The sequence below is a fragment of the Tursiops truncatus genome, chromosome 2 (genome assembly GCF_011762595.2).
Source record: "Tursiops truncatus isolate mTurTru1 chromosome 2, mTurTru1.mat.Y, whole genome shotgun sequence".
Lineage (NCBI taxonomy): Eukaryota > Metazoa > Chordata > Mammalia > Artiodactyla > Delphinidae > Tursiops > Tursiops truncatus.
The window spans coordinates 132,186,632-132,202,628 of record NC_047035.1 but is presented as its reverse complement, the minus strand read 5'-3'; positions in this window follow the sequence as shown (position 1 = coordinate 132,202,628).

Genomic DNA, 15,997 nt, shown 5'->3' with positions numbered 1-15,997 from the left:
CAGCATCATCAACTTGTAACCTTCAGTCAAAGTGCGGGGTGCCCTGGGAGCAGCCTTGCTGTCCCTCTGGGCTGGCTGACAGCGCTTTCCTGCTGTGCTGGATGCTTGGCTGGGTATTCTGACCCGTTGCCTCCTAGACAGGGCTGCTGCAAACTCCCACCTTTCAGTGTCAGGCACTGGAGCCTTTTTACTCCTTCTTGCATAGCTCACATGGTCCTTTTCTAAGCTCCTCAGCGAAATATGAAAATAGCTAATGAGAATCGCTAACCTGTATTGAGCCAGGTTGTGGCCAGTCCCGGGAGTACCTCACGGCACTGCCTTGTTTTGTCCTCATTTAGACCATCTGGTGAGGAACCGTTATCGTATCCAGTTTAAAGTGTGACCATTGAGACTTCAAGAGGATAAATAAATACCTTGCCCAAGGTCTCCCAGCTAATCAGCTGGGGAACAGGGACTCACTCAGAGGACCACGTATGGAACATCTGCTCCGGCCCAGTCACGGCATGAGCTTCAGGATCGAGACCTGAGTAGAACCAGACCCAGGACTTCAGTGGCAGAACAAGACAAGCGGGTAAAAGATGACGTAAAGCAGGATGAGGCTTTGGCTCAGGGCCAGGGTGGTGGGTGTGGGCTGGGTGGGGCATCTCAGCCAGACTCTGGTTCAAGGTGAAGAGTGACACCTGGCATAAGTCTGGAGGATGAGCACGAGCAAGGAAGGCAAAGGAGAGAAGAGGGAACCACATACGCAATTAAAGAAAAAAGGCAGAAGGCGACACAGCCCACTCAGGAAGCACAGTGCCTGCTGCAGAGTAAATGCTGAATGATCCTTACGCACCAAATGAATGATGTCCAGCCTCTTGACCCATTTCCAGCTCCATGAGGGCAGGATCCTTGAAGGGCATAAAGCAGAGAAAGGCATGTGCAGATCTGGGGTTTGGGAAGGTCATCTGTCAGGATGACGAGGATGGGAGGGGCTGGAAAGGTAGCACAACCCAATTTTCTTTCTTCTCTTGCTGGAAAAAAAGACCCATTTTGTACAAGGGTCCTCTTCGCTAGAGTTTTAAAGGTAGAAGGAATTTTTTTTTTAAACATCTTTATTGGAGTATAATTGCTTTACAATGGTGTGTTAGTTTCCGCTTTATAACAAAGTGAATCAGTTATACATATACATATACATATGCTCCTATATCTCTTCCCTCTTGTGTCTCCCTCCCTCCCACCCTCCCTATTCCACCCCTCTAGGTGGTCACAAAGCACCTAGCTGATCTCCCTGTGCTATGCGGCTGCTTCCCACTAGCTACCTATTTTATGTTTGGTAGTGTATATATGTCCATGCCACTCTCTCACTTTGTCCCAGCTTACCCTTCCCCCTCCCCATACCCTCAAGTCCATTCTCTAGTAGGTCTGTGTCTTTATCCCTGTCCTGCCCCTAGGTTCTTCATGACCATTTTTTTTTTCAGATTCCATATGTATGTGTTAGTTTGTCTTTCTCTTTCTGCCTTACTTCACTCTGTATGGCAGACTCTAGGTCCATCCACCTCACTAAAATAACTCAGTTTCATTCCTTTTTGTGGCTGAGTAATATTCCATTGTATAGATGTGCCACATCTTCTTTATCCATTCATCTGTTGATGGACACTTAGGTTGTTTCCATCTCCTGGTTATTGTAAATAGAGCTGCAATGAACATGGTGGTACATGACTCTTTTTGAATTATGGTTTTCTCAGGCTATATGCCTAGTAGTGGGATTGCTGGGTCATATGGTAGTTCTATTTGTAGTTTTTTAAGGAACCTCCATACTGTTCTCCACAGTGGCTGTATCAATTTACATTCCCACCAACAGTGCAAGAGGGTTCCCTTTTCTCCACACCCTCTCCAGCATTGGTTGTTTGTAGATTTTCTGATGATGCCCATTCTAACTGATGTGAGGTGATACCTCATTGTAGTTTTGATTTGCATTTCTCTAATAATTAGTGATGTTGAGCATTCCTAGGTAGAAGGAATTTCCTATGAAAAGCCAGAAAGAAAATTCTAGGACACCAGAAGTAGTGATAGTTCAACTTTGGAATACAAATGTCAACAGACAAAAAAAAAAAAAAAGAAAAGAAAGGAAGAAATAGAAATGCCATTAAGATCTCACCCTTTGGTAGAGGGGTGATTAGTTTTAGGGTGTCCATTGAGCTCATAAAAAACCCTGAGATAGGACTTCCCTGGTGGTGCAGTGGTTGAGAGTCCGCCTGCTGATGCAGGGGACACAGGTTCGTGCCCCAGTCCGGGAGGATCCCACATGCCGCAGAGCGGCTGGGCCCGTGAGCCATGGCTGCTGAGCCTGCGCTTCCGGAGCCTGTGCTCTGCAACTGGAGAGGCCACAACAGTGAGAGGCCTGTGTACCACAAAACAAAAAAAACAAAAAACAAAAAAAACCCTGAGATAATCTCTGTGTAATTGGGACTTCCCAAACAGCTGAAAGGTTTCTGATACCTCACTCTGTCATATGGGTTTAGAGTCAGGAGTTTATCAAGTCGGAGGAATTTGCAGGAGAAGGTCTTGAACAGAGAGCAGGGAGGTAGAGCCCAAGGGCCACCAAGACTCTCCAGGTGGCTGGCACTGACACTTGCACTGCCATATTTCATTAAGGCCTTGCTCTGGTAACGGGGACCTGGATTGGAAGTAAGCCTGGGCTTTGGAGTCAGACCAGCTTGAGTCCCAGCACTCCTGCTTACTAATCGTATAGCATGGACAAGGCCTTCAACTTCTCTGAGGTTTTCTCATTTATAAAATGGGGATAAAATTAGTTCTTACCTCATAGGTGGTGATATGAGAAAAAAAAAATTAAATAATGGTCATAAAGCTTCTGACCCATTGTATTAGTCAGGGTTCTCCAGGAAAACTGAACCAATCAGATAGATCTCTATATGTCTATGTAAGAGGAGATTTGTCATAGGGATTGACTCTCTTGGTTATGGAGGCTGAGAAGGCCCATGATCTGCCACCTGCAGGCTGGAGACCCAAGAAAGCCAGTGGCAGACTTCAGAGTCTGAAGGCCTAAGAACCAGGAGCTTCAATATCCCAGGACAGGAGAAGATGGACATTGTAGCTCTATCAGAGAGAGAGAGAGAGAGAGAGAGAGAGAGAGAGAGAGAGAGAGAGAGAGATCCCCCTTCCTCCGCCATTTTGCTCTAACCTCAAAGGATTGGATGGGCCTACCCACATTTGTGAGAGTGGGTCTTCTTTACTCAGCTACTAATTCAAAAGCTAATGTCCTCCTGAAACACCTTTACAGACTACACCCAGAAATAATATTTTACTAGCTATCTGGGTATCCCTTAGCCCAGTCAAGTTGGCACATAAAATAAACCATCACAAGTCCACCCCTTGTCAACTTGACAGCTATACTCATCTCCTAAACCATACGTAATCTCCAAATAAAGGCAGTAAAGAGGTCATACTTCCACCTAACGTGATACAACTATACTGGTGCAACTGAAAATGCACTAATCCCTTCCCCAAAAGAGGAGGTAAAGTCCTTGGGTGATGTTTACTCTCCTGATACCCTATTTACTCACCTTGAATACTATGAAGTAAGACTGACAATCTTTAAGTACTGATACAATGCCAATACACCTTATGTTACATGAAGGGAATAAGAGAGGAAAGAAAACAAAGATATTTGCTTAATATCTTAAGATATTAGTATAGACACACAAATGTATTTATGACAAAATAAGGTGGAAATATTCATGACAATTACTGTTCTAGCTGCCATATCAGGTCATGTGGTTGTAGCTGATATTTATAACTATCTTCTACTACCCATTCTGTATTCCCTTTGCCCTCAACAAGCACTGCACTTGGTCATGATTCTTTACCTGGTAGGGTGACCCAAACCTTCATTCCTGAAGGGTCTGTTCCTGGATTTGGTTGACCTTAATCACAGCGCATGGTAATTGTAAGAAGGGCCCTAAGGGATCTCCTATCCTCCATACTCTTCCTTACCTCCATTGTGGAGTAGTTGGGATTAAATAAGCCAACACCATAACTTCCTGCTTTGCCTGTTGATTCAGAGGCATATGAAGAAAACAAAGCGGTTTGGTGTCTTAACTTCCAGTTCAGTGGAATCATTGTTGTGTCTCCTGGTGAAAGCATTCCTTCCTCTGGAACTAAGACCTCTAGGCCAGCGGAGCATAAAGTTGTGTGAACAGGAGCAAAAAGTTTGCTAGCGGGTCATGAGAGGTAAGTATGAGCGGTGCCACTCCCATTTCCACCCCAGCCTCTCTGAGATTGTTCTTCATCCAGAAAATGGAGATCAAATTAGTACCCATCTCATAGGTGGTGGTATGAGAAAGAAATTAAATATGTCTCAGAAAGCCTCTAGTCCATAGTAAGTGCTTAATGTATGTAAACTCTTAATAGAGTCACATAAGAGGAAAGTGGGGCTCAGAGGGGCTGAGGACTCAGCTCCAGTTCTGGATTAAATAATGGAGGAAAGTAGTTGAGTTGAGATCAGGAGAAGGGAGCTTAGGTCCCTGTGTTCAGAGCCATTGTTGGTTGGCAGCGGTGGACCCCCAGGCTTGGTGACTCAGCTTCCTCCTGCTGTCCTCGTCTATCCCTTACTAATTTGATCATGCATTCACTCTGATAACTGACCTAATTACGAAAAGAAAAAAAGGTGGGAAATTGGGGGTGGCTAACCATTACAGGTAGAAACACAATAAAAAGATGATAAAAAAAAACAAAAAACAAAACCCCCCAAAGATATGAGAACAAGAACCAAATGGTAGAAAGGATGGCTATCAAAATCCTCAACTAAGGCCTTAGCAAAAACATTAAACTCTGAACTCTCAGGAACCAAGACAAAAGGGAAGCACACTAGATTACCTGTGATGGGGATATCTGTGGTAATTTTTGGCCACCCAACCGCTGAAGCTTTTTCTGTTTGGGGAATTCTCCACCCCATGGGACCGGGAAGCAGGGCAGGCTCTGTCTCCCATCACAGAAGCGAAAATGGCTCATACTCCTTTCTTGGCTTCCCCTGTATCCAGGGAGCAGAAAACCATCAGACACGCTTGCCCCGGAGTCTGAACTGGGACTGTGACTGGTCCAGGAGGAATGCTCTCTGGGATGTGGCTGTGATACATGTGGGTTCTCGGGCCTGAAATGACGGGGGTGCTAGTGGCCATGACAGGTGACCAGGGCTGGTGGGGTTGGTGGCAGAAGCCAAGCTGCACTGGCTGTGACAGAATTCCTATCACGACCTACCCCACTGCCCCCGTGGGCTTCTGCATTCAGACTGGGAGTGTTGATCCATTCACACAGTGTAAGTTTTTCCTCCAAATTCTAATTTTGAAACATTTCCAGTTACAAGAAAATTGAAAGAATACATTGAAAACCATGTATCTTTCTTCAGAGTCAACAACGTTTCAACATTTTCCATCTTTGTGCGCACAAACTCTCTCTCCACCCACATAAACAGATTTGCTGAACCATCTGAACCTAAGTTGCCCACATCATGACCCTTCCCATCTAAGTACTTCAGCACGTGTCCCCTAAGAGGAAGCACATTCTCTAAGTCCATAATTCCCTTGTCACTCTTAAGAAAATTAACAACAATTCTTTAATATCATCTAATAGCTGCCCCTTATTGAAGATTCTACAATGCCTAAAAATACTTTATGTCTTTCCGTTTCTTTAATATTACAAGAGTCACTCCCTTTTCCAGCCATTTTCTGTATGTGATGCATTTGAAAAATACTTTGTTTCAGATTCTTTTTAGAAGTTCCTTTTCTGCTCAGACCAGCCCCAGTCTCTTCCTGTTACAAATCTGGTCTGGTCCACACAGCTCTCTTTCCTGAAGGAGCACATCCACGTGCACGGGAAGATGACTTTCCCACATGCTCAGAAAAGAGTAGTGATTCCGAGAATGGGCTATGGGAATTGAGCCCCATCACTAGCTGGGTTAGGGCAAATTACCTAACCACTGTGAGGGTCAGCTTCCCAAACTATTATTACTAATTACTTCCCAAATTATTACGTGAAAACACGTAATAGTAATAATAGTCTCTACTGAGTAGAGTTGTTGGGAGGATTAAGTGAGTTCATGAGTGTAAGGGGCTTAGAATCATTGTCTGGATACACTGTAAATGCTGTGCAAAGGCTCTCTTTAAAGATGCAACCTCTTCCTGGTAAGTTCTCCCAATTCCTCATTAGTTTCCCAAGAAAATAGCCCCTAATGGAAGACATTACAGGCATACTTCATTGTATTGTGCTTCGCAGATACTGCATTTTTTTTTTTTTTTTTTTACAAATTGAAGGTTTGCGGCAACCTTGCATGGAGCAAGTCTATGGGCACCAATTTTCCAACAGCATTTGTTCACTTCCTGTCTCTGTGTCACATTTTGGTAATTCTTGAAATATTTCAAATTTTTTATTATTATTGTATTTCTTATGGTGATCTGTGATCAATGATTTTTTGATGTTACTATTGTAATTGATTTGGCATTGTTTTTAGCAATGAAGTATTTTTAAAATTAAGACGTACATTGTTCTTTTGCACACTTAATAGATTATGTAATGCTATTGCACACTTAATAGATTACAGTATAGTGTTAAAATAACTTTATATGCAAAAAATCCTTGTGGCTTGCTTTATTGTGATATTTGCTTTATTGCTGGGGTCTGGAACTGAACCCACAGTATCTCTGAGGTCTGCCTGTCGTCTATGACCTATTTTCCACCATAGGGTGATAGTACCAGCTGTCTCTCCTTGAATGGTCCTTTGGAATTTTTATGAAGAAGCAGCAGTTTCTGTAGAATGATACATTTAGAAAGAACTCCTCCAAACTTTAAACATATCAGTAGCTGTCATGTGCTTAGCACTCCTGTACGGCCAGACACGGTGGGCATGTCACTCCTCAACTGCCCTGGGAAGTGGGTGTAACCACTGCCATTCGACACACAGAAACCAGGGCTCAGGAGTCAAGCCACTTGCTCAAGTTCACACAATTAGTAAGGAACAGCGCTGGCATTAAAACTTCAATCTGGCTGCCAAGCACAGGTCTTTCCAGTAAACCACGTTGACTCCCTCCCCAAGGGTGGCTGGGTTCTAGTGTATTCAGCTGATCACTCCCCAGGTCATCAATGAAAAAACATGAATGTGGAAGGGTTATTGCTCTGTAGACAGGAAAACTGGGACCCGATCACTCTTAACTGGGGGCAATATCAAGTCTTGTTTTAAGAAAGAGAAGGGAGAGGTAATTCTCAGGAAAACACTCAGCTGGCTTCTGGGGCTGCATCATCTTAAATCCACACTTCAGACAATTGTGTTGGCTGGTAATTGGGAAGGATTACTGTTGCCTGGTGACTATGGGCACATCCAACACAGATGTGAAACTTCTGAATAAGGGGGAGAGGTGGAGTTTTTACCTCTTGTGCACGCAGGACTTTAGGCCATTCGTGTCACCTGATTCAATAAGGAAATGGGGTGACACATCTGAGGACAAGTTAGAGAACCAGCTCTTCAAGTTCACTTCTGTTTAGTGGCTCATCTGGACTTGCAGGTTTCATACCGGAAAATGATCTTCTCTTTGACCCAGTATTTTCCCTAGGGAAAAGCGGCAGGGGGTGGGGGTGGGAGGGAAGTTTTCCTACAGAATATTTTTTCCCCCTTTTTAAAACTGGGATCTAATTGAGTCATTTGTAACCTCGGAGTAAGGTTGTCAGAAGTTAAGGGTTGGTCACAGTCAACCAAGGCCAAAACGCCTTCTCTTTCAGAGTGTTTCAAGTTTTTTCTTTTTAAATAAGTAAAATGATTTTCCCCCAAATCTATGTTATATGGATACTCAGAATAAGATCTGATAATAGTGGGGCTGCCTCGTGGGATGAAATCAGACACTGGAACCCTACTCACTGCCTCATTTCTCCCGAAGCCCTTCCAATTCCTTCCTGGGACCCTACAGCTTTGCAGAACACAATTTGAGGCCCCCTGATATACCCTATCACCTATTTCTTTAAAATGCAGATGCTAACCTAGTAATTTCAGTCTACATTTAACAAGTGATCTGTTCCAGATCTTCCACGAGGAAGAATTCCAAATAATGCATGTGGATACTCTGTTCTTAACAAGGTGGAACATATCATCCTACTCCTTAAGAGTAGGCTGTGCAGAGTGATTTCTTTCCAAAGAAGATAATGTGGAAGGAGAGGAAGAAAGAGTAACTTCACAGGGGTGAAATCTGACAAGCACTCCCTCAGCCCAGTGACCAAGGTCAACATCAACAGTGACAAGTCATGTTGACAGTGGATACCCTGACTGTGATTGGGTGAGAATGGCACCTTACCTCTGAGATCTTCTTCCCAAGACACATAATCCTAGGTAAATTATGAGAGAAACATAAAGAAATCCCAATTGAGGGACATTCCACAAAATTCCTGATCAGTACCGCTCAAATCTGTCAAGGTCATGAAAAACAAGGAAAATCTGAGAAACTGTCAGTGCCAAGAGAAGCCTGAGGAGATGGGATATCTAAGTGGGATGTGGGGCTCTGGATGGGATCCTGGAACAGAAAGAGGACATTAGGTAAAAAATTAAGGACATCTGAATAAAGTTAAGGACTTTAGTTAACAATATGCATTGACATTGGTTCGTTCAATTGTAACAAATGTATTAACGTCTAATGTAAGATGTTAATAACAGAGGAAACTGGGTGAGGGGTACATGGGAACACTCTGCCCTACCGCTGACAATTAAAAAACAATCCAAAACCATTCTAAAATTAAAAGTTTATTTTAAAAAAAGGTCTATTCCATTACATAATATTTTCTACTGTAGGAAAGGTTATTTTTAATTCAGTCTAGTCCTTTCTGGTCATACGTAGATGCTAAAGGGATTTAAAAGGCTGTGATGAGGGTCTAGACGTTAACTTATATAATCCATACGTCTCGCTTCACCAGCCTGGGGTACAGAATAAGGTCACATCTTTTTTAATATGCATGGTGATGGGCTCGCATTCCCCTTCGGTTAACTGGAGAAACTTCTCCCGCCATGCCCTTGGCCAGGGCAGCCTGGTCCTGTCCTCACTGGTGAGGCGCCATGTGGCTGAGGTGGGCACTGCCTGTGCAGGTCTGGGAGAGCTGGGCAGAGGCCACCTTCTCCATCTACCTGTGCAGCTTTGCTTCAGGCCTGGGTCCTTGATGGTCCTGGCTCCTTGTACCCAACTCTCGAGGCCGTTTCCCCTCAGATGTCTTCAGGGTATCTGGTGGTTCGGAGACCTCGTCAGCCCCAGCCACCCAAAGTCCTTGAGGACTTTAGAGTGAAAACATGGTCCTTCTCCCTCAATTTCAAGCCTGCCCATATCCTACTCCAGTGGGAGGGATACTCCTCTGCCAGGGGACCACTTCACTTGATTTCCCTGCTATTTTTGTTCTGTCGTGGGTGGAGAAAGCCACTGCTGCTGGTGACTGTGACTTAGAGATGTGACTCCATCTCTTTTAACATTAGTGGGAGGTGGCAGTGAGGTGGGGATGCTCCTTGCACTGGAAGAGAAAGGACTTGAGTTCTGGGCCTGGTTCCCCCCGCTCTGTGAGTTTATCATCCTTCATCTTCCTGGACCTCACTTTTCTCATCTGCAAACTGGGGAGAGGAGGGATAGAATTGGAAGAGACAAACTCGATTGTTAAGTGTCTTCTGCTCCATCCAGGGGTGCTCCCAGAGGCCGAGGCTGGAGCCCAGGTTCCAGATTCCCAGGCAGTATTTCTGGCCTGATGGTGGGTTCGGGGCGATTCAGCCTCAGGGACAGGGGAGAGGCAAGCCTGGCTCTGACCCCACTAACCCTAAACCCCACTCTGAGGTATTGATGCTATTGATCTCTGAAGTTAGCTTTGTGAGAACACCCTTCCTTAGCCCTCTAAGATCCTTTCCAAGGAATAAGCGATTCCCTCCCCAACCAGAGAGCACATTTACTAGATAGGGTTAGAATTTACTTTTTTGTTTGCAAAATCCAAGTCTTTTCACTTTTCCCCTCCAAAGCCATGAAAAGGAATCCAGCAGCCTGGACAAGTCCCAAGGAAGATGAAAGCAGCTTTCCTGAGGTTCAATTCTTCTAGAAACAATCTTCCTCTTCTCTCCTCCTCCCACCCCTCTCCAACTTTCAATGCACCCAAGTGTATATTGTTTTTAAATGTCAAAGGAAAAAAGAAAAAGGAAGAGTGAGAGGGAGAGAAACCCCTTTGCTCTGACTGTCACATTCTGGTGAGAGGGAAAAAGGCAGAAAGAACAAGGGGCAGAATTAGAGATGCAGATTTTTTTTGTCTCCCTGCCCCTATTCAGGTCTCTGGGCAGCCCCTCCGCTCTCTCTACCCCCTCTACTCCCCTCCCCTGGGTTGCATTGAAATGTCAAAGGCAGCAGTTTGCAGCTGAAAGGGGGGTCCCTGGTGGGAACGGACTGCCCTTCTAACCTGCAGGTCCAAGCTCTTCCCTTCTGCCCTTGTATTTGTTTTTCCCTTTCTTCCGGGTCTCTCACTAGCAGAGGTTGTTTGGGATGGAGGAGGCCGGGGAGGGGGCGGGAAGCACAACGCTTCCCACCTGGGAGTGTGAAGGAGGAACCCTGTGACACCCTTGGCCCCTTCTTTCCCCCAGTTCCTCCAACCTCCAGTTGGCACAAAAATAGATGATCCCCCTGGGCCTTTTCATTTTCTGCCCTGGAAGAGAAAGGCTAGGGAGACGGTGCTTCATGTGCCCAGCGCGCCTGGCTCTATCTGGTCATGTCGTCCCCATCCCAGGGCTTCTAGCCAGTCATGCCGGAGGTCAAGACAAAGCTGAACTGTGATGTGCTTTTCTGAAAATTTGTACGCTAGGGTTGAAACATTTTATGAAACCCAGAGTGAGTGAGGGTGTGGGAAATGGGTGTTTTCTTAAATTGCTGGGGGAGGGCAAAGTGGGGAGATTTTTCAGAGGATCAACAACCTTAGAGAAAGGGCAAAAGCTCCGTTCAGCAATTCCACTTCCAGGCATTTTCTTCCTAAGAATATAATTAGGCAACTGAGCAAAGAGTTCTGCACGTGGGTGTTTACCCCAGGAATGTTAATAAAACAGCATGATTGGAAATGTCCTAATTTTCTCTCAGTAGAGGTTGAAGAAAAAACGCTGGCACACCATCTAGTGGAATAGCATAAGGTCATTAAAAATGATCATATAGTTTTATATTTGCTGATGGGGAAAGATACCCACAAAAAGAGCTAAAGAAAATAAAAGGTTATACAATGCAACAGTTCTTTCTCATTTCTTTACATCAAATGATATATGTGAGTAGAAAAATCTAGAAGGATAGGCACCCACATGTTCATATCTGGGTGGTAGAATTATGGATACTTACCATCTTCTTTAGGATTTCCAGTGGTTTCTGGTTTTTTGACATTTACAAGTATTCCTGCTATGATAAATACAACAACAACAAATTTATTCTTTAAAAAGAGTGTAAGCTAACTTTTGCCCCTTAGGTACAGTAATCCTATGTTTTCTTTCTACTGTACAAATAAAAATTTCCTAGTAATTAAAATGCTCACATTAAAACACACAGGCAGGGCTTCCCTGGTGGCACAGTGGTTGAGAGTCTGCCTGCCGATGCAGGGGATGTGGGTTCATGCCCCGGTCCGGGAAGATCCCACATGCCGCGGAGCGGCTGGGCCCGTGAGCCATGGCCGCTGAGCCTGCGCGTCCAGAGCCTGTGCTCCGCAACGGGAGAGGCCACAACAGTGAGAGGCCCGCGTACTGCAAAACAAAAACAAAAACAAAAACAAAAAACACACACAGGCAGAAATTCATTGTTTTTGGTATGTCAGAAGCAAAGCAACTAATAACGAATAGGTTGTAAAACACACAGTGAAGTTTCATAATTTTTCTTTGGTTACGCAATGTTCCATAACTTTTTCTTTGGTTACACAGTGTTTCAACGTGATGGCTCTTTTAGTAAAGAATGATTGTCCTCTCCTGTGCTCCAAGCTGGGTGACTCCCATTTACTAAACTTCTCCCAGCCTACAGTCAGCCTTCCTGCTGATATGCTTTGCAAAACCACTTCTAAACCCCACATCAGGATACATCAATCAACCTGTTTAAAAGGAGAACTGTCCTGGACAACCCGGGATATGTGGACATCACTATAAAACATACTTTCCTTAATAGGAGATTTTTGTAAGCCTCTCAGCTTCCCCTCCCCAACATCACTTCCCAAACGCTCTAAAGTTATTATTTGAATTCTATGTGATTCTTCCCTTTAGAGTCAAAACTCGGTCCCTTTCCTTATATGTCCATGGTCAGGTGAGGTCTTGGCTTTGGATACCCCATATCACGAAGGTCAAAGTCCTGACTCTTCTCTTCCAAATAAAAGATTGTATTTCTAGGAAATATGCCACAGGATTGACCTGAATATCCAACTTGTGCTCAACGGGGAGTGGCTGAGGGAAATAAGGAAGAGACTCAACGTTAGCATATGGGATATCAGCCACCATATTGGGAAGTTGGAGGCATGGCTTGAATGAGTGGGGTTAACTCTTGGAACTCATGTTCCTACCAACCTTGTCAAACCCCCCCCCCCCCCCCAGAGCTGGACAGTAGTTTAAGTGGTAAAAACAGCTTCTATTCAGGAACTGTTGCTATAGGGGAAAAGAAACTTCAGTAGAGAACCGAGCTCAGTTATGAATATAACGTGGACAGGTGAGATTTGATAGTCAGTGAGCAGGATGGGGGAGTGGGGATCAGTGGATTACTAAGAGGAAACATCAGGGATAAGGGGAGATTCTTGCTAAAGGGACCTAACAGGATTCTTGCTGAAGATATCACCTGGGGGATGGTGAGGGATGTGGGATTTGATCAGGTATGTGGAGTGATCAGATACTGAGGGTGGGGGATTCTGACTAAACCAATTTAATATGATTCTTGCTAAAACTGGGCAATGCAAAGTCAAAGTCCAAAGGCCAAGGTCTAGTTGGGAGGAAAATTGAGAGGATCCTGCCTGGAGTTTGGTCAAGGAGAGACCAACGTTTCCGGTCTGGCAGTCTGCAGACTGACCTCTCACAGATGGTGATGGGGGAGAGGATGAAAGCAGAGAAAAGGCAGATTTTATTTGTGCTTATTCTGCAGCTGGGGTGAACATATCTGAGGCCTGTAACGCAGATCACATGGCTTCAGCTGCTGTTGGCACGCAGCTCTGCCCAGGTGCTGGCCATCACTTGCAGAGAACAGTGTGTGCACTTGTGGATGTCTCTTGGCCATCTTGTCCTTGCTGGGGAGATGTTCCCTGATGGTCACGGAATGGAAAGATTAACCAAGGAAACCCTCTTAAACTCTCGCAAGGATGCCTGAGTCTGTGACCCACTCAGTGTTCAGGATGACCCAAGGTCAACCAGCCTCTGGAATGTCTCTTTTGTATCAGCCCGGATGTCTGCCTGGTAATGCAGATACAGTTCAGTGTGGGGAGGACAGAGCTGGAGGGAAAGAGCCAGCGGCTGCTGCTTCCCTGGGAAAGAACAGTTTTGGGGAAACAAAAGACAGCTGGGTAGGAAACAGCAAGTCGCTTCCATGGAGGCTTTCATTTGTTAACACAGGCCATGCTAAGCAACAGTTAGAAGGAGCCTTGGGCATCCGGGTCTGGCCAGAGAACAATTCTTTGTTTTTCACCATAAATACTGGACCTTTCTCTGGGACTGAGATGTATTCTCGAAATTTGTCTTAAGTTAGGGTTTCAGTTGTCTTTTCTCACTCTCTAGGGTTCTTGGTCTTTACCGTATATTGAGGGAAAATATACCTTTCAAAAAACCCAGCTCTAGTGATTATAAAACACATGGTCTTAGATCCTCGAACTTCACTGGTCTTAAATTTTCTTCACTTTTAAAATAGGGACTGGGATACCTTCTTCAGGGGGTCACGGGGCTCCAATGTCTCGTCGTCACTGATGTGGTCCTGGGCTACCTTTCGTGCCCTATGTCATGTTTCCCAGCATTTCAAGCCACATAGATGCCCTTGCTCTTCCCTGTGGGTGGGCCCTTCCACACCTTCTGGTTTTTGTACTTGCCTTCCTCTGCCTGAAATATCAATCTCCCGCTTGTTAAGCTCTCAAACTCAGTTCGTCCTTCAAGAGTCGTCACAGAACGTGGTCCCTCTATTCATTCCTTCTGGAGCTCATCATATTCTCTGTTGTTTGGAAAGCTTTCTTAAAAATTGTCCCTATTTCCCACTAGACTGGGAGATTCTTGAGGATGTGGAATATTTGCTGCTGGATGAATAAACAGATGACTTAAGTGCTGTGTAAATGGTAGCCGCTGTTCTTTTTATTTTTCTGCTTTTCTCCAAGTCGTCCCTATTCTAAAGGGTCCTTAATCCCAGATGAACTGAAATGACTTGATAAATAATTCTATCAGGAGTAGATGTTCTGACTCCCTGTCTCCTACTTCTAATGAAGCCCCTAGATCAGTGGTTGTCAAAGTTGTCCAGAATATTGCAGAAATTTGGAAGTTACTGTATTCTTTGGGGGACACCATGAAATATTAATACAATCATTTTCATCATATGCACTAGAAATAAGTTATTAGTGGAATAGGTGGTAAATGTAAGCAAAATAAGATTTCAACCAAGAGCATGTATACGTGCCCATAAAAAGTAAACAAAAACCCGAAATCCTCCCCAAATTCAAGCCCTCGAAGAAATCATAATCATATTCCTCCAACTTTTAAATTAATATTTATTTGCCACTTGTTTATTTATTCATCGATTTGATCTGTGAGTGCTCACTAGTGTAGACACAGCAATAGGTGATACATATTTAAGAAAAAAATTGTTGGAGAACAACTTAAAAATGAGAACATTCAATGGATTAGTCATGACTTGATTTTGACAGTTTAATGGTCTTGCTTAGTAATGCTAATCGAGTACTTACGGGGGGCCAAACACTGTGCTAAGGGCTTTACATGGATTACCCCATATATCTTCACTCCCACGCGATGAAGTGGACATTTACATTATTTTCATCATACCGATGAGAAAACAGAGGCTTAGCGTTCACGGATACGTTTTCACAAAGTAAAATCATGACTCTCATACAAATATAAAATGAACGCGTGTCAAAATTTTTAGTTAACCCATTCAATAATGAGAGAACAAGTAAGATGCTATAATCAGTTCAAAGGAAAATCCAAAGACCAGAGCAAACACCCGCCAGTGAAGAACGATGAAACAGATGCGAAGTGGTCAATATATCCACCAGACGATAATCAATTGTCTTTCCACAGGACATATCTGTATTTCTATGGGCAGGAATAACTTGAATTACTGTACGTTTTCTATAACATACAGGAGTTGTAAAATAGCTTTGTCAGTGCAAGGTGGAGGTAACCCTGAGGATGTACTAGTCGGAACACCCAGGTGTGTTTTTGCCCATTTCTAAAAGTCTTGCCCAGGTTTTCGTGTGGTTAGAAAAGGTAAAGATTTGCGTAAGGTCACGTAGCCAAGATGCAGATCCCAGCAATACAGTGCCAGTGTCCTCAACAACTGTTCTGTGGATGAAAACTTTAAGAACTACCGATGAAAATAGAGATCAGCTCTCTTTTGGAGTTGCTATTCTGCTACTGTTTGATTGCCCTGGGTACATATTTTTTGTCCATGTAAAAACACTGTGTATGTTTAAGTTTTAGGAAAGGAAAGGAACTCATATCTATTGAATTCTTAACAGGTGTCAGGTATCGTGTCAAATGCTTGAAGCCCGAGATCCCGTTTTATCTCAACAGCCACATAAGGGAGGTATCAGTAATCCCCATTTTACAGATGAGCACTTAGGTTTGGACTGATTCCTGGAGTTAGAACGCTAGTGTGGAGCTGGGATTCAAACCCACATCCCTCCTAGCCAAGGCCCATGCTGTCCCAGCCGGTGAACCAAACAACGTTTCTAACAAACGCTCACACTTCTAACAAAGAATTTTCATTGTTCCCACCTTTTGGAGCCTGTATCATTT